The sequence below is a fragment of the Eriocheir sinensis genome, chromosome 22 (assembly GCF_024679095.1).
Source record: "Eriocheir sinensis breed Jianghai 21 chromosome 22, ASM2467909v1, whole genome shotgun sequence".
Lineage (NCBI taxonomy): Eukaryota > Metazoa > Arthropoda > Malacostraca > Decapoda > Varunidae > Eriocheir > Eriocheir sinensis.
The window spans coordinates 18,022,116-18,044,219 of NC_066530.1; the positions used below are offsets into that span (position 1 = coordinate 18,022,116).

Below are 22,104 nucleotides of genomic sequence, written 5' to 3' on the forward strand. Positions count from 1 at the left end.
ATTTTTTTCAATATTATAGGCTCCAATAGATTCATCTAACGCCTACTTCCAATTCTTATAATTAATCATAGTTTCTTCTTAACAACAAAACCCCTTGATTACATACCTGCATTTGACACCTGAAAATATACCTCCCTTCATTAACTAACCAAGAATATTCGTTTACTAATGTTTATTCCTGTTTAAGAATTATTTGCGGGCGTGAAGAGGAGGACCGGCGAGGAGGGAGTGAGGGAGGGAGGGAGAAGGCGATGCAAACTTGAGGAGGATGACGAGGAAACACAAGCAGAGGGTGGGTCGGGGGTGATGTGCGGGCCTGTGTCTCCCGTTTAGACCACACTCCTGTATTCGTCGACTATCTTGTTTCAATTTCCTGAGCGTATGCCGGCCTGTCCCTTGGTTGGCTTTTCTTTTTACTGGGGCTTTTGTGTCGATTTTTTCAACCTTTTTTTCTTCTTTCTCTTTGAAGCAAAACAATAATAGTGGTCATAGTAAAGTGAGTGGCGATGAGAGCTTGGTTTTTCTTCCTCTATTTTGCTGTGCAGGGAAGACAGTTTTGGGGAGTGTTGTAAATCGTGTAATAGTGTTTTGTTTGGGGATTTTTTTCAGCTCCTCGTGATTGTAAAAGTGAATTTGGACAGGTGAGACTTATCAGTATTAGGTATTAGACTTTCCCTTACCTCACACTTTTTTCTTCATCTCTTTCTTAAGGATTTTGTAGCCCCCGTGAAGGTAAAAGTAAATCAAGACATCAAGACAGGTGAGAAAGGTGCATTGTTAGGTGTATCTCAGGTGTTAGCTTTGTCCCTCGCTTCACACCTGTTCCTTTTCTTCTTCATCTCTGTCTTAAGGATTTTTTAGCCCCCGTGAAAGTAAAAGTGAACCAAGACAGTCGAGAAAAATGTATTGTCAGGCGAATCTCAGGTGTTAGACTCGTCCCTCGCTTCACACCTGTTCCCTTTCTTCTTCATCTCTTTTCTTTTTCCTCCACTTCACTTCCTTCTTCCGCTTTCCCTCCCTGCCTTTTTCTCTCTCTCCCTTTTGTTGCTTCTGTTACTTGCTAGCTTTTCTCTGTTTTTCGTCGGTTTTGCTCTTTGATTTGATTTGTATTTTTTTATTTACTTTCTTCTTTCAGCGAGGCGAGACATTTTATATTTTTTTTCTCTGGATTTTTTTTCCAATTTTATATTTTCTTGTAATTCTCTCTTTCTCTCACCTCTTCACTTCCTCCTTCCCTTTCTTTATCCTCAACCTCACTTCCTTCTTCCGCCTTCAATCTCTTTCTTCCTCTCTCTTGTTTCTCTTCCTTGTAAAATTTTCTCTGTTTTCCGTTTTTTTTTCTCTTTGTTTCGATATTTATTTTTTTATTTACTTCGCTCTTTTGACGGTGTGAGATTTTTACGCCGACTTTTTCAATATTTTTCGATTTCTTCTCCGATATTTGCTTTTATTATTAACTCTGTCTCTCTCTTTCTCCCTCCTCCCTGCCCCGTCTCGCCCTCCCACACTCTTGTTATATATATAGTCCGCGTATTACCTTTCCCCTCCCGTTTTTTTAATAGTTTTTTCCTCACCAGTGTTTCCCTTCCCTCCTCGCCTCCCCACACACACCGACATTCTTGTAGACTCTTGGCAATAAGTTTATATTTCCTGTTCTTCGGTATTCTGTTCTTAGAAATTCAGGGGCGGCAGAGAAGAGTGTTTAATTTGCATGCAGTGATTGTTTTATGTTATTAGCTTGCGTTAGTGTTTGTGTTTTATTTTATGTATTTATTTTTGGCGTTTATTGTTTTCAGGGGAAGTTATTGGGCTTTTCTCAATGTATTTTCACTTCCATAAGCTCTTGCAAGTAATATTCTCACTCTTAGAAATATATACATTTATCCAATTATTTGTTCTTTTATTTCTTTATTTATACTCAGAGTTTTACGTGTTTTAAGGGAAGCAAAGAGTAAAGATTGGTTCCCAGCACTCCTCAAATGTATTCTTGTTAAAGACTAAAAACAGTTTCGCATTGAAGGCCATTTTGACACAGAAAGAAGAATCGGTTATTGTTGTAATGATGTATATTTTAAGGGGTATCCATTTCCACCTTAGTTTCAATGATAATCCTAATCGCTTCGTAAATTGTTTAGACTCCGCACACTCAGATTTGCGCATATCAGTCTTAGAAGTACATAAAATCCTTGTGAACTCACCAGTTTGTAGGATTTTATTTAATCACCCGTTATAATTTTTCTTTTTAGTAATATGTCAAACTTAGAAATCCTCACTAATTAAATATCTTCTTTCTTTGTCTGCTTTTAATATCAAATTGACAGTCTGCCTGTGTCCTCTGTTAAACGGTTTTCCTTTCTGAAGACTTCCTCCATGGTATTTATTTACTTTCAATACAGCAGAAGCAGCTTGTGGGTTAAGGTGTAAGGTGTTAGTGTCTGATTTGTTTTATTTATTTTCAGTCATTCTAATTCTGAAAAGCGGAACAGTATTTGTCAAAAATCAGTCACATCCTTGGTGCTTTGCCTTTCTGTTTTAGTGCATATAATTGGCTGCATTAATCACACCGGCTGTATTATCTTTTGCATCTCGTTGTTCATGTTCCAACCTGCTTTTCAATGCCGTCTGCAGCAAACAATAGCGATGACCTTTGACGTTCATCAAAATACTCACATTCTTGCTGGGTGAAACTGTCTTTTTTTTTTTACGAGTCGTCTGTTTTGTGATACATGTATTTATATACGTTGAACATTCTCCTCCTGTTCTTTGTGATATTAGTTAACTTTGTTGTTGTACGTGTTTTTGCTGACAATCACTCTTTGCCATATCCTCTCTGGATAAGTTTTTCTTCATCAACAAAATTTCCCTCTTGATTAATATACCGAAAAAATATATTGTGACTAATCATGTATATCTAAGACTTCTTCCTGACATTGTTGCGACTCATAGATAGACAGATAGATAGATAAATAAATAGATAGATGATATGTAGATAGATAGAGAGATAGATTAATATTTAGCTAAATATTCCATCATACACACATCACACACACACACACACACACACACACACACACACACACACACACACACACACACGCCGCCCCTCACAGCAGTCCTTAAACTTCTGCAGTATTTATTTTATTTTAGCTTTTTTTTTCATTTATATTCACTTTTTTATCCAGTCCCTTTGACGTCCGGGTCTTCCTCACTTCATCAACACCTTTCATCCCTCGCCTCGCGCCTCGGCACAACGCTCACTGCAAATATTTGGCTTTTCTCTGTTGTCTTATATTTTGTCTGCATTTTTCCCGCCTTTTTTTATTTCCTTCTAAACGCTCTGTGCTTTATTTTGTCGCTTCTTTCCTCGGGGTAGCACAAGGCAATGCGTTTTCCCCACAGTTGCTCTTTTTTTATATATCTGAAGTAGCATTTTTATATTCCTAGCGACCTAGTGAGTCTTATCTTCTCTGGTCCTTTGCGGAGTTCATGAAGGACCGTCAGACATAAGCGGCGATATCCTGGCCGGCCTCCACATCTTCCTAAAAATATATACTGAACTTATAGAAAAATGACAGAGAAAGCCGTCAAATATTAAGTCTTATATCTCAAGGTTCGGTGTCTTCATAATTCATAAAGCATCAAATGGGAATGCTTTTCAATCCCACTACTTCAGATATACGTGAAAGATCAATACTCAAGGTTCTAGGAGGAGGATTTGCAGCGTCTGGAGTGTGAGGAGTGAATGGTGTAGGGTAGACAAGATGTGTGTCATGCGTGGGAGTAGGGAACAGGGTGGGATGAAAGTACCGAGAGGGTGTGAGAGTCGTACACGAAATATATATATATGGGAGTGATGGCAAGGAGAGGCAACGAGGGAAACAAAGACGATGGGGACGTGCGGGGACAGTGTGGGAGGACATAAACAAGGTGTAAGTGAAGAACGGAACGGGTCAATTATTTCCTCAAGTGGATGAAGCGTGCAGAGTGTATTAAGACTCCTCTCCTCACGAAATTGACCTCTCTTTTGGCCTCTCATTACTTTTGTATTTGTGGGAACAGCGATTAGTGGGCTTTTTTTTACACCTTTTTATTTGTGGCCCTTGAGCTGTTTCCTTAGCTGTAAAAAAAAAAGATGATGTGTTGATATTCCATTGACCTCTTCTAAATGGATGCTACTTATGTGCCTCCTCCCTCGCATGCTTAAAGAAAATTCATTGGCGATATAGTGAGTGTTCTCGAAGTCAGGCTGTCGGAAGTATAAATCATTCAACTGGGAAGGAAATACATTAAGTCAGTAAGTCCTTCCAGTGGGCGATGTTTTATAGAAGAAAGGAAACGAAAGCTAATTCAATTCTGTTATCATATCACGTAAAGGCAACGTTTCTTTCACTATACTGTAGCTCGCTGTCGTTCAGTGGGCTGTATTACAAGTCAAACCCAAGAAGTTTCGGGTCCCTAAAAAGGTCGGTTTAAGGGCCATACTACAAGTCCAATCCGTGAAGTTTCGGGTCCCTAAAAAGGTCGGTTTAGGGGCCATACTACAAGTCCAATACGTGAAGTTTCGGGTCCCTACAGAGTTTGGGATGAATAACTTTGTGGGGACTAGACATTTCTCGGGTTTGACTTGTAATACGGTCCAGAGTCTCAAGAGATTCGTGCCACAAACGTTACATGCTAATTGCCTGCTATTTCACACTGGGGAAGGCATTTTAATTATGTGGAGGCTTCAAAAACAGGTGCGGTCAACAAAAGGCAAGTTGTTTTTATACGGGAGACTTCCTAGAAACCTAAGACCACTTCTATCACCCCAACTGAATGGTGGATGAACGGAACAGGCTCGGCGGTCGTGTTGTGGGTGCCATTACGATAGACAGTTAGTTAGTTTATTGACCAAAAGTGCAAATTTACAGTATACAGTGAAAGGTACAAAATTCCCATTGGTCCAAATAAAGAAATATACTTTAACAAGCTTAAATCAAAATACTGTCACCTAAATATTCTTTTAACACATGAAAAAAAGATTAGATAAAGCCATGGATACTGATGTTCTATAGGTGAGGTGAGGTTCACAGGAGCTGCCTTGCACAAACTTACCGGCCTCTCGCAGACTCCTTATGTTCTTATCGATGAATTTTACTAACATTTTCTTGGAGGTGTTCATCATATTTACATTAAAGGCTTGAATGCTACGTCTGTTTCACTCCTTTAACTCTATTTTGTATGCCATTTCCTCCTTGCTTCAGTATTGAGTCCGTATTGATCTAACGGTGACTCCTACATGCCTTTGCTTTTATCGTCCATGTCTGTTGGTCCTACACGTTCACCTGCCGCATCCCCTTCATTAGTATTAACACGCCGGACAGGTGGAAGCCATTTGCTGTACTTGCGGCGAGGTGAGGTGAGCGTCCGTGCTGTGAAAATAAAAACGCATTCATTCCCCCCAGAATTTATGAATCCCTCAAAAAGATGTAACAAGTGTATTCAGATTCGGCCCAATTTAATGCCTAAAAATAATTCCTTCCGAAGAAAATATTGGCACATTCATGACGCTGGCCCGCGGCGGCACCGTGTTCTGGAGGGGCGGGAGTAATGCGGCCAATTAGCGGAACAGCAAGACCGCGGTGCTTTATTCAGGACCATTGATCACCCCCACACCGATTGGACGCCGTGAATTTACGATGCTCCTCTATAGTTCATGCGAAAGCGAAGAAACCAGAGGCACTTTTATATTGGGCGTCTCTTTTTTCTCTCTCTCTCTGGCTTTTCTTTCTCCTTTCCCCCGCTTACATTGAACACCCATCACACATCATTGTCGTTCAGGGCCTTTGATTACCGTCCTGAATTTACGAAGAAACCAGACTCCTTTTTTTATATCGGGTGTCTCTTTTTATTTATTCTTTCCCTTTCCCTCGCTTACATTGAACACCCATCACACATCATTGTCGTTCAGGCCCTTTGATTACCGCTATGAATTTACGAAGAAACCAGAATCACTTTTATATCGGGTGTCTCTTTTCCTCTTTTCTTTCTCCCTCGCTTACATTGAACACGCATCACGCATCATTGTCGTTTTGAAAAGTCCCCGGCCGTGATTCAGCGTCCCCATACGGCCGTAGCTCCGCATGAAAGGAAGAAAAGAGCGCCCAGGTTATGTTTACTCTATGTCCGCGCTGCTGGGCCTTGGAGGCGAGTGAAGGAGAAGAAAAAACGCAACATACGTGACAATGATGACCGTCAGCAGCGAGGGCACGGGGAAATGAATAAGTAAGCAGCGAAAATATTACCTTTACATGATTTGGTATACGTTAGTTTGTTGTTTTTATTTATATATATTTTTGCAATCATTTCCATGGTTCACCTCATGCCCGAAGGGACCATAGATACACAAATACATTTATTATTATTACCTGTATTATTATTTCTACTAATACTGTTATCGTTATCATTATTAATAGTGGTAGTAGCAGGAATAGGAGTGGTAGGAGTAATAGTTGTAGTAGTAACACCAATAGTAGTAGCAATAGTAGTAGCAGTAATAGTAGCAGTAGTAATAATAGTAGTAATAGCAGTAGTAGTAGTAGTAGTGACAATAAAAGTTATACTATTCGCCTTAACGTTGTTTTTTTTAAGACGTATAACCCACAAACATCTAGAAAGGAGAGTTTTAATGTGTCTGTCAGAATATTAATAAGCTGACACACAAAATATCACAGAAAACCTTGAGAAGTACCAGCGTGACGCCATACGTGACATTTCGTGACCTCCGTGGCGGTGAGACTCACATGCTCGGCACAGAGGCTGCTCGATAACCGATACTCAAGATCAAGTATTCGTGGCATTCCCATCCGCTGTGCCTCCTCGACCCAATGAAAACCTCGGTGTTGATCGACAACTTACTTCACACATACATACTCGTGGTCAGGTTATTGGTACCGATGAGTTGGATTTACCTTTAGGAGATGAACCTTAGCCTTTGAAGTCAGTCCTGATAAGAATGTTCAACCTCGACAAATTGCCTCACACATAAATACTCATCCTTAGGTTATTGGTTTGTACGATGGGCTGGATTTACCTTTGGGAGATGCACCGTGGCTATCGAAATCCTAACTGTTAAGAATGATGAAGCTGGACGAACAGAGAAGAATAGAGGGCCTTTTTTTTTTGTATCCTTTTTGTTGCCCTTGAGACGTATCCTTTGATGTAAAAATAAAAAAATCAAGATACCTCTCCACCCGAAAATGATCTCTCTTCTGGCTTGTCCTTTTGTTTTACTTTTGTTTGGAGCAGCGTCTTGCGGGTTTTTTGTTGTTGTCTTTTTCTTTGCCCTTGAGCTACCCCCTTCCTGAAAAAAAAGATTGACAGACAGATAGATTGACAGATAGATGAATTGACAGGTAGGCAGATAGACTAATATAGAGAAAGATGGAAAGATACAGGTAAATAGGGCTGACACAAACAAAAAAAATATATGTAAGGTAAAATTTAACATACGAATAATAAGCCAGGCAAAATTAATGTAAAGAAAGCATCAGTGGTACATACTTAAGTACTACAATAAGTCTAAGATATCCAAGGAAATTCGTACAAGAACCACCAAATCTCTTAAAACACTAAATTATATGCTGAAATCCCCTAAATCATTAAACCTTCATCATAAAAATACCGCTGCTAAAACTCAGAGACATTTCTAAGTCAGCATAATATATATCATTAAGAAATCATTCATGTTCGGCTTGACGGGAAAGAACTCTGTACAAAAGGTCGGAATCAATAAAATCATGATGACGCAAGACGAACCAGAGAGTAATGTTGAGTTCGTAGATTCAGGGCGTCAGTGAGTTCCTCTGTTAGTTTACTCTGAACAGTTTTTAACCCGTCCGCTGCGATTGACACGGATTTCGCCTTCACTGGTAGCCTGGTAACATATAGTCCCATGTCTTTCTCTGTCTCTGTGGTGGATAGTGGAGTGTTTCCCATGTGGTATTGGTGTGCTGGATTTCCTCTCTCGTGCAGGACTTTACATTTTTCTTCATTGAATTGTATCAGCCACTTATTGCTCCATTCCTGTAGCTTGATGTCTTCTTGTAGGAAATCCGCTGTTAAAGGGTTAAAGTCATTAGTGATAGATGCATTGGTTTTAATAACACAGATATTAAAAATTGGGAAATCAAAATCGAAACACTTTTATAATTTCTTTCTCTAGAAGTTTGCTATACACATTTTATTGGATATGCAAGTAATAGATACATTGGTTTTGTTGAGAAAGATAGAGTTGGGAAATCAAAACAAAACTTTCTTATACTGAAAACAGACAGGCTAAGGGAAAGGAAAGGAAGATAAGAATAGCCTATGATATAATTTCTGCTTCCTTTTTTAGTGTTCTGCGGGAGGAAAGATAAGAAAAGTAGAGATAAGGAGCTAGACGGAAAAAAAGAGAGGATAAGGAAAGGAAGAAACGAATGAAAAAAGTAGGAAAATAAGAAAGCTCAAGAGGAAAATAAAAACAATAAGAAAATGAGGAAAAGTCACGTGCGGGTGGTGTCTCTCCCCTGTGGCCTGAGAGCATGTTTCTGAATTGTAACTAATGTAGAGTCAGCTTCAGGCCCTGTATAGGTTAGGTTAGGTTAGTTAGGGTTAGGTTAGGTTGTTGATCACACTCATAAACTGATTGGAGGAGCCTAGCAAGAAGTGTAGTCATAAGCCTTTGAAAAACATAGAGAAGGTTATGGCTGTTCTTTCTATACTCCTTCCCTCACTAAATTCAACTCTCCTCCCATCCATATCTTTCAACAACCCTCCTTCACGTCATATCATCCTTTTGCTTATCTGTAATTGTTTTTATCTTACTATGTTCCTACCCTCATGGCCTTCCTAAAATGTAAAAAAGGGTTATGCCTATCTCGATGTTTCTCCTTTCATTCAATTCTCATCTCCCATCCACATTTTTCAACAACCCTCCTTCATGTCATATCATCCTTTTGCTTATCTGTAATTTTTTTTACCTTACTATGTTCCTCCCCTCAAGGCCTTGCTAAAATGTGAAAAAGGTTATGACTATCACGATGTTTCTCCTTTCATTCAATTATCATCTCCCATCCACATCTTTCAACAGCCCTCGTCCACGTCGTCTCATCCTTTCGCTTATCTATAATTGTTTTTACCTTACCTTATCGATCTATTTGCCCTTATCTTACCTTGTTCATCCCCTCATTCCAGTATCCCCTCTCATCCACATATATCAAAATCCCTCCTCCACGTCTTATCCTTCTGATATTCTTTGTTTATATATATATATATATATATATATATATATATATATATATATATATATATATATATATATATATATATATATATATATATATATATATATATATATATATATATATATATATATATATATATATATATATATATATATATATATATATATATATATATATATATATATATATATATATATATATATATATATATATATATATATATATATATATATATATATATATATATATATATATATATATATATATATATATATATATATATATATACATTTTTCAACATCCTTCCTTCACGTTATATTCGCTTTTTGTTTTTCTTCCTTTTTTTTTCTATCTAATATTAAGCAAAAATGACGTTTCATATCACTCGCCTGCTTCTCTATAATTGTTTTTTTTATCTTCATTTCAGGTAAACCAGACGTTCCATATCACTCAAACGTAGAATCGGCAAGACGCTGAAGGTACAGTCATTATTTAACATTTATTTCTTAATTTCTATGTGATTTTTGGTATTTTTTGGCATGTTTTGGGGGATGCTTCTCAAGGTAAGGATGTGTATAGTATTGATGTGTTTCTCCTTTTTTAAATTGTCTCTATTATGCTTCTTAATGGATGTGAAATTTACCATCAGCACAAATGATTTCCCTTATCAGCTTCGTCCATTACTTTTTCAAAAACACCACCACCATCACCACCTCTACTAGCACCACCACTATTACTATTAGTTTTATTCTTAGTACCCCTGTGGTTGTGACTGTGCTGAAGCTGAGGGTTTTGAATATTGTCTTCTATTTTGATATCTTTGTAGAGATAGGGATGTTAGTTGTTCTGGTAACGTGGGATGTGATAAATACTGATCCTTACGTATATGTTGCGATGGTAGCAGTGACTGACTTTTCATTTCAAGTTGTTTCAGAGTATTTCAGAACAGGTGACTTTCTTCGTGGGTACGTAGAATGTCTTAAAATTAAATATTACGCGTTACTCTTTAGTGCTCTTTCTTTTGCAATGAAAACTACCGAGCGTTCTTTTCCCTCGAATGATTTAAACCTTTAAGACGGCTGTATATTTGTTATAGAGACGACAGATAAATACTTACTCATCTGTTTCCTGTGTGGTGCGTTTTAGAGACTAATGTTCTTTATTTACTCTTTTACAATCCAGAAGGAAGTTTCTAAAGGGCTTATTGTGTTTTATTTTTTTATATATTAATTTAGCCAAAAGAAAATACCATAAGAATGTTAGTAAAGGGTCCAGTGTGTTTTATAGTCCACAGAAATGTTACTAAATGGTTATAAGAAGTTTTTAAAGGATTCACTGTGGTTTAGAGGCCATAGAGAGGTTACTATAGGGTCCAGTGTATTTTAGAGGCCAGAATAAAGTTACTAAAGGGTCCACCGTGTTTTAGGGGCCGTGAAGATGTTGCTAAAGGGTCCAGTGTGTTTTAGAGTCCATGGAGAGGTTATTAAGGAGTCCGCTGTGTTTTAGAGGCCATGAAAGAGGTTACTAAAGGGTCCACTATTTTTAGGAGCCATGAAAAGGTTATTGAAGGGGTCACTGTGTATCAGGGTCCACGAGAAGGGCTATTGAAGTGTCCACTGGATTTTAGAGGCAAGGAAAAGGGTCAGTAAATGGTTCAAGAAGGTTGTAAAGGTGTTTCTTATTTGTTTGTATTGTATAAGCGTGAATAATGTTACTATTTCCTTATGTTGTTTGAGACGGAAGGATATTGCTTATTTTTTTACAATGCTGTGGAGGAAAGAATGAAGATATATATAGGCCCATGTTCTTAAAAAATTCATTGCCCAAGCACACACGTTTGACATAGCTTTCCTAGGAGTGGTGGGCATTTTCACTGGTATTTTTTGTGATTCTGGTGGTAGTTTGACAAAGCGTCTTTACTCTGAACGTGAAGAAAAAATCGTAACAACCTGACTAATCTCCGCTTCGGCCTTTGGATATAGCTGATGTGTGGGGCGGCAGCGTCTGGGAATGCCGACCCTCGTGTTTTTCAATGATTCCTTTTTGTCTTTGGTCCCTTAGATCTCGAGTGTGTTTCTTTCTCTTTTTTTTTACACTAAGTTCGTTCCTATTTTTTGCTTTAGATCCTATTCCGTAAAAGGTTTCAGTCTGTCTGCTTTACCGGCATTTGTTTTTGAACGGATTATTTCATTCTTTGTGCTTTTTATCGCCGTCCAAAGTTTATTTCAGCCGCCGGCCGGACAGTAAATATCAGGGTTTTTATTTTTCTCCTCAAATTATTTTCGCTGCTCTCGTTCACGATTTTCTCAATTCACACAACTCTCTTTGATTTTATTTCCTCTTCTTTCCTCTCAGTGTGCAAGAGGTAGCAAGGGTGATAGATCTCCTTCTTAGTATGCATCTATTTACTTATTTTTCTACGTTTTTTCTCATCCTGCCGAATTTTCTAAGATTATTTACTTTTCTCGTCCTCGTCTTTCTCCTCCACCCTTCTCCAGTAATGCCTTCCTTCCGTGTTTGCCTTTAATTCCCTTGCCTTTTCATCCTCTTCTTCTCGTGATATTTATCTGTAAGTTCTGTTTGCGTCACAGCTATAAGAAAATAAGTGAAAACAATTTATCTTGTTTTGAGAATTTCGGATTTTTCTTCTCTTAGTGCGTCTTAGTCGTGATGACCACCAAACATAGTACTTTTATAATCAATCTTTTTATGGTACTTTACTACAAATTGCTGTTGCTGTCGCTGTTGCTGATGAGTGTGATGACGCCTTTCACCTTGCCCAACGATAACCCATTTCTACATGACTATTCCTTTACTTGGCAATCTCCAGTACTACTTCCACATCACTTCCACACCTCAAACACCTCCACAAGAATCTAACAGCCGAAATTGACCTCTCTTTTTGGCCACTCCTTTAACCTCTATTCAGGAGCAGTAAGTAGCGGGCTTTTTTATATATTTTTCTTTACGCCCTAGAACTGCCTCCTGAGCTGTAAAGAAAAAGAAAAGAATCTAACACATTTATTATCACATTTCTTCCACATTCCACCTTCACCTCCAGTACCTCCAGCATTTCCTCAACAAGACTAACATATCTATTTCATTCCTCCTTTTGGCAGGCGATTCACATGATACCTCCCTCCATTAGTTCTCCTATATTACTGTTCGCACCTTGTATCCCTGGCGCTGTGTGATTATAGTTTTGTATCCACAGGTATTTTTATTACGTCTTTTTCTGCCCTTAATTGACTTTTTATCATATACTTCTAGGCTTTAATCTTTCTCAGTGCCGTACTTCACTTTGCTTGCTTTACTGAGTGCTTTGCGTCGACTAACTTGTCTTAATGAGTATCTTTGGTTCACTCTTCTGTCTTTATCTTCCGGCTTTGTATTTCTTTCTTCATTAATTGTTTTGTAGTTTCGTCTTGCTTGATTTTTTTAGTGGTCTATTTCGCCTCACTTTTCCTATTCAGTGTCTTCTTTTGCCTTATTTTCCTTATTCAGCGCCTTCGCCTTACTTTTCTCTATCTTTTTCACAGTTTTTTACCTTGCATATTTTATTGATTGTTTTGTTTCGCATTACTTGATTTTTTGTTGCTTTATTTGGGTTTATTTTCCCTATTTAGTGTCTTGTTTTGCCTTATTTTCCTTATTCAGCGCCTTCGCCTTACTTTTCTCGATCTTTTTCTTAGTTTTTATCTTGCATATTTTACTGATTGTTTTGTTTCGCATTACTTGATTTTTTGTTGCTTTATTTGGGTTTATTTTCCCTATTTAGTGTCTTGTTTCGCCTTAATTTTTCTACTCAGCGCCTTCGCCTTACTTTTCTCTATCTTTTTCTGAGTCTTTTAAAAAACCTTGCATATTTTATTGATTGTTTTGTTTCGCATTACTTGATTTTTTGTTGCTATATTTGGGTTTATTTTCCCTATTTAGTGTCTTGTTCGCCTTAATTTCTCTTCTCAGTGCCTTCGCCTTTCTTTTCTCTGTCCTTTTATTCTGTCTTTCCCTTATTTCCTTGGGCCATTGCTTTGCTGTATCGCCTAACTTGATATCACGACACCTCTCCTCCCGAAACTGACTTCTCTTTCGGCCACTCCGCTCTAATCTTTTCAGGGGCAGTAAGTAGCGGGCTTTTTTTCATTATTCTTTTTTATTAGTCCCTTCAACTGTCGCCTTTGCTGTAAAAAAATATCCAGTGCTTTATTTCGTCTTAATATCCCCTTTCCTCTGTATCTCTCTTTTTCCCTTCAGCTGCCTCCTTTGCGGTAAATAAAAGAGCCTTGTTATCGCCCTGTCTCGTCCTTCTTTCCCATTTACCTCCATCTTCCGTCATTATTGCCTTTCTCAGTGCCCTTTTTTATTCGGTGTCTTCCTATGCCGTACTATCTAGTGTTATTCAGTGCCGTAGTTACCCTGGTTCGAGGTGGATAAGAGTTATAGCATCCACATGGCACTTCCGGGTTATCAAGTTTGAAAATGTTCCTGCGCATTAAGTTTTTCCTTCGCTAAATGTCACCGTCCAGCTCCAAGATATCTGAGTATGCATTATTTTTCTTCCTTATATTTTATCATTGTTTTTCTATGCATCTTATTCAGGGTCGCATTCTCAGACGCTAAAGGCTCTCACAACAAGTATTTCCAAGGGCCACAAAGGAGATTAGTCGGATTCTCGTGAGTGTATTTCTCATTCACGTCGCAGAAGCCTTGTCAGATTATCAAGGGACTCATAGAATTACCCACAACCTCTAAGAAAGCCTTACAAAATGTGGGAGCGTATTTTTCTGACGCTTTCTGCACTCTCAACAAATATTTTCAAGGGTCACAAAGGAGATTAGTCGGATTCTCGTGTGTGTATTTGTCGTTCATGTCGCAGAAGCCTTGTCAGATTATCAAAGGACTCATAGGACTGCTCTCAACCTCTAAGAAAGCCTTATCAAATGTGGGACCGTAAGCCCTGATATGTTTAAGAATAAGAACATCACAAATTCAGGACACAATAATTACCTTACACATCTGATTTTGCTCTAACTTTCTCTTTTTTTTTTACAAATCCAAAGTTCTTTTAATTTGGGGACACAATGATTACCTTACACTTATGATTTTGCTCGGACTTTCTCTTCCTTTTTTTACAAATCCAAAGTTCTTTTAATTTGGGTACACAATGATTACCTTACACTTCTGATTTTTCTCGGACTTCCTCTTTGTTTTTATTTTTTACAAAGCCACAGTTCTTTTTTTAAATTTGTTTGCATGTGCCCCCGCTAAAAGTTTTATCAAGTATATGTTACCAACTGACTATTATTCGAGTCCATATTTATACCGCACCGCATGTGTCCCCAATACTTAGGCAACGAAGCAGACTTTTGCACAACACGGACCCTTTTTTTCTATCACGGTGATGCTCATTTGTCGAAAAATCATGTATTGTTTAGGCCCTAACTTGAATATTTGTTTTCCATAAGTGCATCAACTCTCATTTATTTACCAGAACGCATACAGAAAACATTATTCACGTTTTGTCCTTAAATAACGTGCACTAATAATATAAAAGGTAACGTACAAATGCACCACATGGCAGCAGAAATTAGTGGAAAGGTTATTTATAGAGTTGGCTTTGGAATTCGATCCTCTTGTGGCTACCTTACCGTACCTTGATCCACCCCGTTGCTCTTTCCTTGAGTTTGACATGAGAAATTACTCTTGATCTTTACGAATGTCTGTCTTTATACTCCTGCTGCCACTTCAGCTCTCCTTCCTTCCTTCTTAGCAATCATCATACATATCCTTTCCTCTCATATACTTATTTATCTCTCTCATTCCCTCACTCATTATGTTATTTTCCATGTTATCTATTGGTATTTTTTGTCTTTCATGGCTACCTCTTTTTATGCTTATGGGTGTGTCTGTGTTTTTGTTTGATTTGCTTTCTGTGAGTGTGTTTGTACTGTCTGCTTATCAGTTAATGTCTGTCTGTCTCCCCCACAGTCTGCCTCTTTTTGTCTGCTCGGTGATTTGTCTTCGTCACCGTGTCTTTCCATCTGTCTGTCTCTCCAATCTTCTGTCAATCTGTTTATACCTGTCTAGTTGCCTGTCTGATAAAAATGTTTATATATATCCACCTACCTGTCTATTTTGTCTGCATGTCTGAAAATTTTGCGTGTGTATGCATGAGCCCTGCCTCGTGTTCCGGTGTGCAGTACCTCGGGAGATCTGGCCGAGGATCACTCCCGAGCCCGGTGTATTAACTGGGAATTCGGGATTTTTCACCTGCGGTCTCGTTTTCTTCTCGTGTGTGAGGGGGCTGTTTGTGTGTGTGTGTGTGTGTGTGTGTGTGTGTGTGTGTGTGTGTTTATGTGTGTGTGTGTGTGTATGGGGGGGGCTGTTTGTGTGTGTGTGTGTGTGTGTGTGTGTGTGTGTGTATATATAAGGATGTCTGCATTTGTGTGTATTATGTATGTATGTATGTATGTATGTATGTGTGTGTGTGTGTGTGTGTGTGCGTGCGTGCCACCGTCAGCTAGGCCGCCGCCGCCGCCGCCGCGCCCTTATCGGCGTTCTCTGCTCCCTGTTTATCAGCCTCGCTGCGGCTCGTTCGGTCTGCGTTGTGTCCCGTGCTTCGCAGGTGTTGCCTTCATAAATCTTTTATGTGTTAGGATGAGGCAATATTGTCGCCCTATTGATGCGTTCCCTGAAAAAGAGAACAGTTTTATTATTTCAGCATTTTTGGATTAAGTGTCGGGGCTCTGCTTTTTTCCACAAGGGAAATGCATTCTAAAATATGTTAACAAATATTCATTAATAGCTTTTGGTGCTGGTTATTTGATGATCAACAGGACGTACGTACTCACGAACGCCTCACCGGGGGGAGGAGCAGGAGGAGACGGTGGAGGAGGAAGAGGAGGATAAGGAGGGGGAGCTGGTGGCGGCGGTGGAGGTGGAGGCGGCGGCGGCGGCGGTGATGGTGGTGGTTCCTGGCAGTGGTATGCGCGCATGTCTGGCTCCCTCCCTTCCACCCTGCCGCGGCCCTCCGCGTGTCCCACCCTCCCATGCAGGGAAACCTACTCTTCCTGCCGTGTGGTCTTAATTTCTGGCAGTTCCCTTGTCACTTATGGTGCTAAGTGTGAGTGAAGCATTAAAAACAGATCCTAAGTGGGGCTTCCTTGCCGCCAGCCACAGGAACGGCCGGGCCGGCGGGGGCACGGCGGCTCGGGCCAGGAGGTTAATGAGCTCGCTCATTGGCTGTCCCTGCCTCATCAGATGCTACTATTGGGCGCTCATTATGCACACCCAGTTCTGATTGGGTAACAACGTGAAACTCCTAGTTTTCATTGGTCCCCCCGCGGCAACACGGCTCCGGGCGAGTTTCAGAACAAGCTCGAGAATATCATCAAGGTAAATGCATTTGTGCTTGCATGATTTGGTCAGGTCGTCTGCACTTCGGGACAGAGCGGAAAATAATTAGCGAAAAATATTGGTAATGAATTTATCCTTTATGTTTCGCAATAAAAATACTAAAACTGCCGTTATTCTGCCGTTCCAAGCATAAAATGCTGCAAATGCAAATAAGGACGCTGCCGCCTGTGTTAATGCCGCCCATATCATTTCCCGCCACGTACGGCACACGTGCCCCTCCCCCCCACCCACGGCGCCTCCAGCACACCCGCGGCGCCTCCAGCTCAATCACCTCAGCCTGCACCACCTCTGTAACCTGTACTGCCTGCCTCCCCCCCCCCACCCCCTCCCCAACCCCACCACAACTATCACAACCAAGAAAAGTTTCCGCACCAAGATCAACCGCCTCCTCCACCCACTACCCCACTTCTGCAACGTACTAAGACCCTCCCACCACCGCCCACAACTTTTCTTACATCCTTGCGACCTACCCCTTCGCCCTCACCACCTTTTATCCCCTCACTGCCGCTTCTTCCACCTTCACCCACTACTGTCATTATCTTCTTCCTCCTCCATCCTCACCACCACCTTTACTCCCTTCTGCTACACCCTCAGTTACTCCGACAATGAACTGTCTTTGCATCTTCATCACGACTCGCTACCGCAATCTTCATCTCCTGATATCTAGATGATACCTGATGAGACTCCTTAGTATTTATATCATTATATATCTTATTACTACAAGACAGTGCCTCGGTAGTGCTGATGAGACTTAAGTAGTAGTAAGACCAGTAGTAGTTGTAGTTGTAGTTGTAGTAGTAGTAGTAGTAGTAGTGGTAGTGGTAGTGGTAGGGGAAATAGTAGTAGTGTAGAAGTAGTAGAAATAATAGTAATAACAGCCGAAGTAGTAGTAGTAGTAGTAGTAGTAGTAGAAACAGCATCAGTACCAGAAGTAACAGTAGATGTAGCAACAGCAGAAACATGGCTTATAAATCATCATATATTTGAACTAATTATCATAGTGTAGGAAGATGTTCAAGCATTAGTGAAGATTGCAAAGTGTTCATTATACCCGTTTTGTTCCTTACTCTCCCCTTCTTCTCCATAAGTATATCTCAGCAAATAAATTCTCCTCTTATATACTGTCAGATCTTCATAATTAACCTGACACAGATATAAAAGTCAATGTGTTTTCTCCTTCTTGGGTGTTTGATAAATTTTGATGCTTGGTTGTTAGTTTAGGTCCAGAAATGGCTCAAAGTGTGGCAAAATTCATCTTATTATTTTTTTACAGCAAAGGAGACAGTTCAAGGGCGTAAAAAAAAAGAAAACAATAATGAAAAAAAAGCCCGCTACTTACTGCTCCTGAATAGAGTACAGAGGAGTGGCCAAAAAGAGAGGTCAATTTCGGGAGGAGAGGTGTCCTGATACCCTCCTCTTTATTCTTCTTATTCATCTTTGCTTTCTAATATATCGCCTGGACTGGGTTTGTCTTTCTTCTAAGGCGTTATATATCGGTTGTGCCCCTGTAATGTTTTATCTGACGCTATAATTGTAAGTTTAGATTAGAATTTGGGTTTGGAAAGAGAAATTGGTTAGCATATTTATTTGTGGAATTGAGTTGCTATAGGTAATTCATAATCGTCATTGCAATCTTTATCGTCATTATTATCCCCATTATTTCCATCGTCTTCTATAGTTATTGGGTTTCTATGTAATTTAACAAGATTGTCTGTCCACTTCCTCTATGAATTATCTGTATATTAAGACCAGAATATTTTACCTTCTGAACTGCGTATATTTTCTAATGGACTCCTTCATTCTCAGTTTTCTGTCTTTATCTTTGCTTTCTATATCCCGCGTCACTCAATTTCCTTTTTTGTATTTTCAGTTAACCAGACTTCCTCTCTTTCTTACTGCCACCATTCGTTTTGGCCAAGAGTAAATTCGTATCTTCACGCCTCCGTTACTATTTCTCATATATCGTTCCCACCTTCCTATGATTGAGACTCTTTCAATAGGGCAACAGCAAGACCTTTCTGGGCGTGGTTTGATTGGCTTTATTTCGTGTGAGGAGTTTCTTGAGTTCTTTCCTATTGCTTATTTGATGAGGATGCTTTCTGTACTTATTCGACTGTTGGCTGTTCTTGATCTGCACTCGTTTCATCTGAGGAGTTTTGTAGAGTCGAGAGCAAAGGTCGTAGTTTCGTAGTTCTCTCCTGTAAGTCTTCCAAATATGTCGAGGGCGGTCTGGCGTAGGCTCCCGCGGGTCCTTTCCTCCCCTCTGCTCTGCCACACGGTCCCAACTCCTACCTCTTCCTCTCATATGTAAGCTATAGGTAACATATGAAAGGAAAAAATAGGTATTGAGACTGTGTGGCGGAGCAGAGGGGAGAAATGGACCCGCGGGAGCCAACGCCCAAACAGACTCGACAATTTGGTTTCATTTAGCTTAGTAGAAAGTGTTTGGTATGTGGTCCTGTCTCTCTGCTGGAGCACAAATATATATACTTAGACAGTGATTTGAATACATTGCGCATGATTTGAAGAGGCAAAGGAGGGACCGAAGTGTTGCTGTAATACCTCAGTGACATGCGCAAGAATAATAGCAATAGAAGTTAGTTGACAGTTGACATTTCCTCCTGCAAGGCTGGTTGATGGTATTTATTTGAACATTTTGAAGAGATAAAACTTAGAGCGAAGGCGGAAAGTGATCCCATGACAAGGAGAGTATATGAAAACAAGCCACTTCGAGTTATCCAGGAAATTTGCAATGATACTTAGCGAGAAAGTGTTTGTTTTGTAAATAAGATATAAACATTGTAAAACTGAGGCAGCACAGCTATGACAGGTATTCAAGGCAACAATAACATCACAGTAAAGATAAAGGAGGAAAAACACAAACAAATTCATGGTAACGTTGATACAGAGGACGTGTGACGAGAACGCACATGAATTCTGAAGTTACATATAAATCACATTAATTTGAATAAAATATGTAGATTTTTTTACCTCACCCGCTACACAGTTCCTTAGTCATCATTTTCCTGTTTCTTCATTAAGCATCAATAATATATCTATCGTAAATCCATTGCTATAAGTGCCACCTTCGTCCTTGCCACTGTGTCCTTATAAGGGAGTAAATTACCAGTCAAATTCAATATCATGAGTTATCTTGAACACCCTTGTAGCCTCTTTCCACCTTCGTCCTTGCCACTGGGTCCTTATAAGTGAGTAAATTACCAGTCAAATTCAATATCATGAGTTATCTTGAACACCCTTGTAGCCTCTTTCCACCTTCGTCCTTTACCACTGTGTCCTTATAAGGGAGTAAATTACCAGTCAAATTCAATATCATGAGTTTTCTTGGACACCCTTGTAGCCTCATTCTCAGGGAAGCCTATGCAGGAGTAAGATACCTAAGTACAAATTGGATCTTTGTTCTAAGTAAAAATATCGCCCACGCCTCCATCGTTTTTAGTGCTCTGGCCGAACACCGTGACCTGTAAGATAGTCCACACACGGGAATAATCTTTATCTTTCCCTTTCCCTTGTTTTCGTTGTAACATGTCTCCTTGTCACCTGCTCGTCTGTTCAAATGTGGTTCTGTTTCGTGTCGTATGATATTCTTTTCTTTCTGACAAAACATTATGTCCAAGGTGTATAGTTTTTATATTTCCACCTATAATGACAGCTAAACTTTATCACGGATATATTATGAGTTTCTTTTGCCATGTCATTACAAAGCTTAAGCTAGAAATGTTTACTTCCTATGAATCGTCTTGAGTGTGGGAGAGTAGATGGCGCAGACGACCTTCTCTCGTGGCCAGCAACGGCGACACGAATAAGAACTGCTATACAAATACGTTTTTCCTTCCAGACGACTGCTAAGATAAATCATGTTCAATATATGGCTCATAAAATAGTTAGTTCCTTCGTTTTCCTCTTGAAACATCTATTACGTAACATATATTTCAATAGATCCAGGTTAATATTAATACGAAAAATGTGGATCTCGTTATACAAGGCGGCCGCGGGTGTCTCAGAGGAGGCGGCGGCGAGGCTGAGCCATTAAAGCTTTCATCGCTCCTCTGCATCATTGATAGCACTCAGGACCCGGCAAGAGGACGCTTCTCTTATATTCCAGTTAATAAAATTTTCACCTAACCAGCTCTGACATACATGATTTTGTTCGAAGAGACCTGAATATTATCAACTTATCTTAATAAAAACTGAAATCATAATGTCCTTTTAACTTCTGCTTCTAATCGTTACAGAAGAATCATTTTGGGGCATTTTTTTCTATTTTTATCGGGTCTTCGTCCTCCTTCTTTTTTTACAGCAAAGGAGACAGTTCAAGGGCTTAAAAAAACACAATAATGAAGAAAAAAAATCTAATGAAAAAAAAAACCGCTACTTACTGCCCCTAAAAAGATTAGAGAGGATTGGCCGAAAGAGAAGTCAGTTTCTGGAGGAGAGGTGTCCTGATACCCTCCTCCTGAAAGAGTTCAAGTCGTAGGCAGGAAAAGGAATAACTAGATATAAAATGAGAGGAAAACCAGTGACCTTTGTTCCATCAGTCAAATCTACCCTCCTCTGTTCCCCTAGAATACCTTAAGTTGTCAGTCATCCTCACTGCACATCACAAGCCAGTAGAAACCCCTGAAGAGCACAAGAATCATTTGCAATCTACTGTACTTGTTATCAGCACCATAGGGAAGGAACGTCTACATCAACAGCCTTATTTATTGTTAATAGGATCTAAGAATCTGTAATTGCTGTCATCTGTCGGTTTCATTGGCTTAGCTATCTTCAGTCCTCTGTTTCTTCCCCCCAACACATATTTGCTTGTAGAGACGAGGGAAAAGTAGAGGATATGAACTTAATATATTCCATAAAGCTCGGGAACTGCCTCATCTTTCTCACTTCCAATGCTTGACACCTGCGCCATGGGTGAGAAAAGACATCCAGAACACCCTCATTGATAGTCCTTGTATTTAAGAATCTGTAAATGGCTAATATCCTGTGACCTACCGTTGTGGTTTTAAAATCATCCTTTCTGCTCACAATTTTCTTTTTCTTTTGATCACGTAACATTTGCAGACTTCTTGATAGTACTAAGATATGTGTTAAATGGCTATATGTTTTGATCTACCACTGTGGGTTTTTATTTGATTATCCTTTCTCCGAACCATTTTTTTCTAATAATTTGCTCACGAAACATTGATAAGTCTATATTCTCAAACATTTCGAGACTGACTGTCATATTTTTAAAACCATTCGGCGCCCAATCACACACATTTGGCGAGGCTTTCATAGGATGTATCAGGACACCTCCCCTCCCGAAAATAACCCCTCTTTCGGCCACCTCTTTGGATTCTTTTTAGGAGCAGCGAGTAGCGGGCTTTTTTTTTTATTATTGTTTCCTTTTTTTGTGTGCCCT

General features: G+C 39.5%; 1 protein-coding gene across 5 annotated transcripts in view; it reads left to right on the top strand.

The window, feature by feature from the left end:
* Positions 1-22,104, top strand: part of LOC127002194 (uncharacterized) — a 208,380-nt gene that overhangs the window by 123,701 nt on the left and 62,575 nt on the right. For 2 of the 5 annotated variants that reach the window (XR_007755863.1, XR_007755862.1), the window contains exon 4: positions 9,694-9,745. The exons of the other annotated variants lie outside the window; for them this stretch is intronic. The gene's annotated coding sequence lies outside the window, so the exon portion shown is untranslated. The remainder of the gene's footprint in view (positions 1-9,693; positions 9,746-22,104) is intronic. 5 annotated transcript variants of the gene reach the window in all.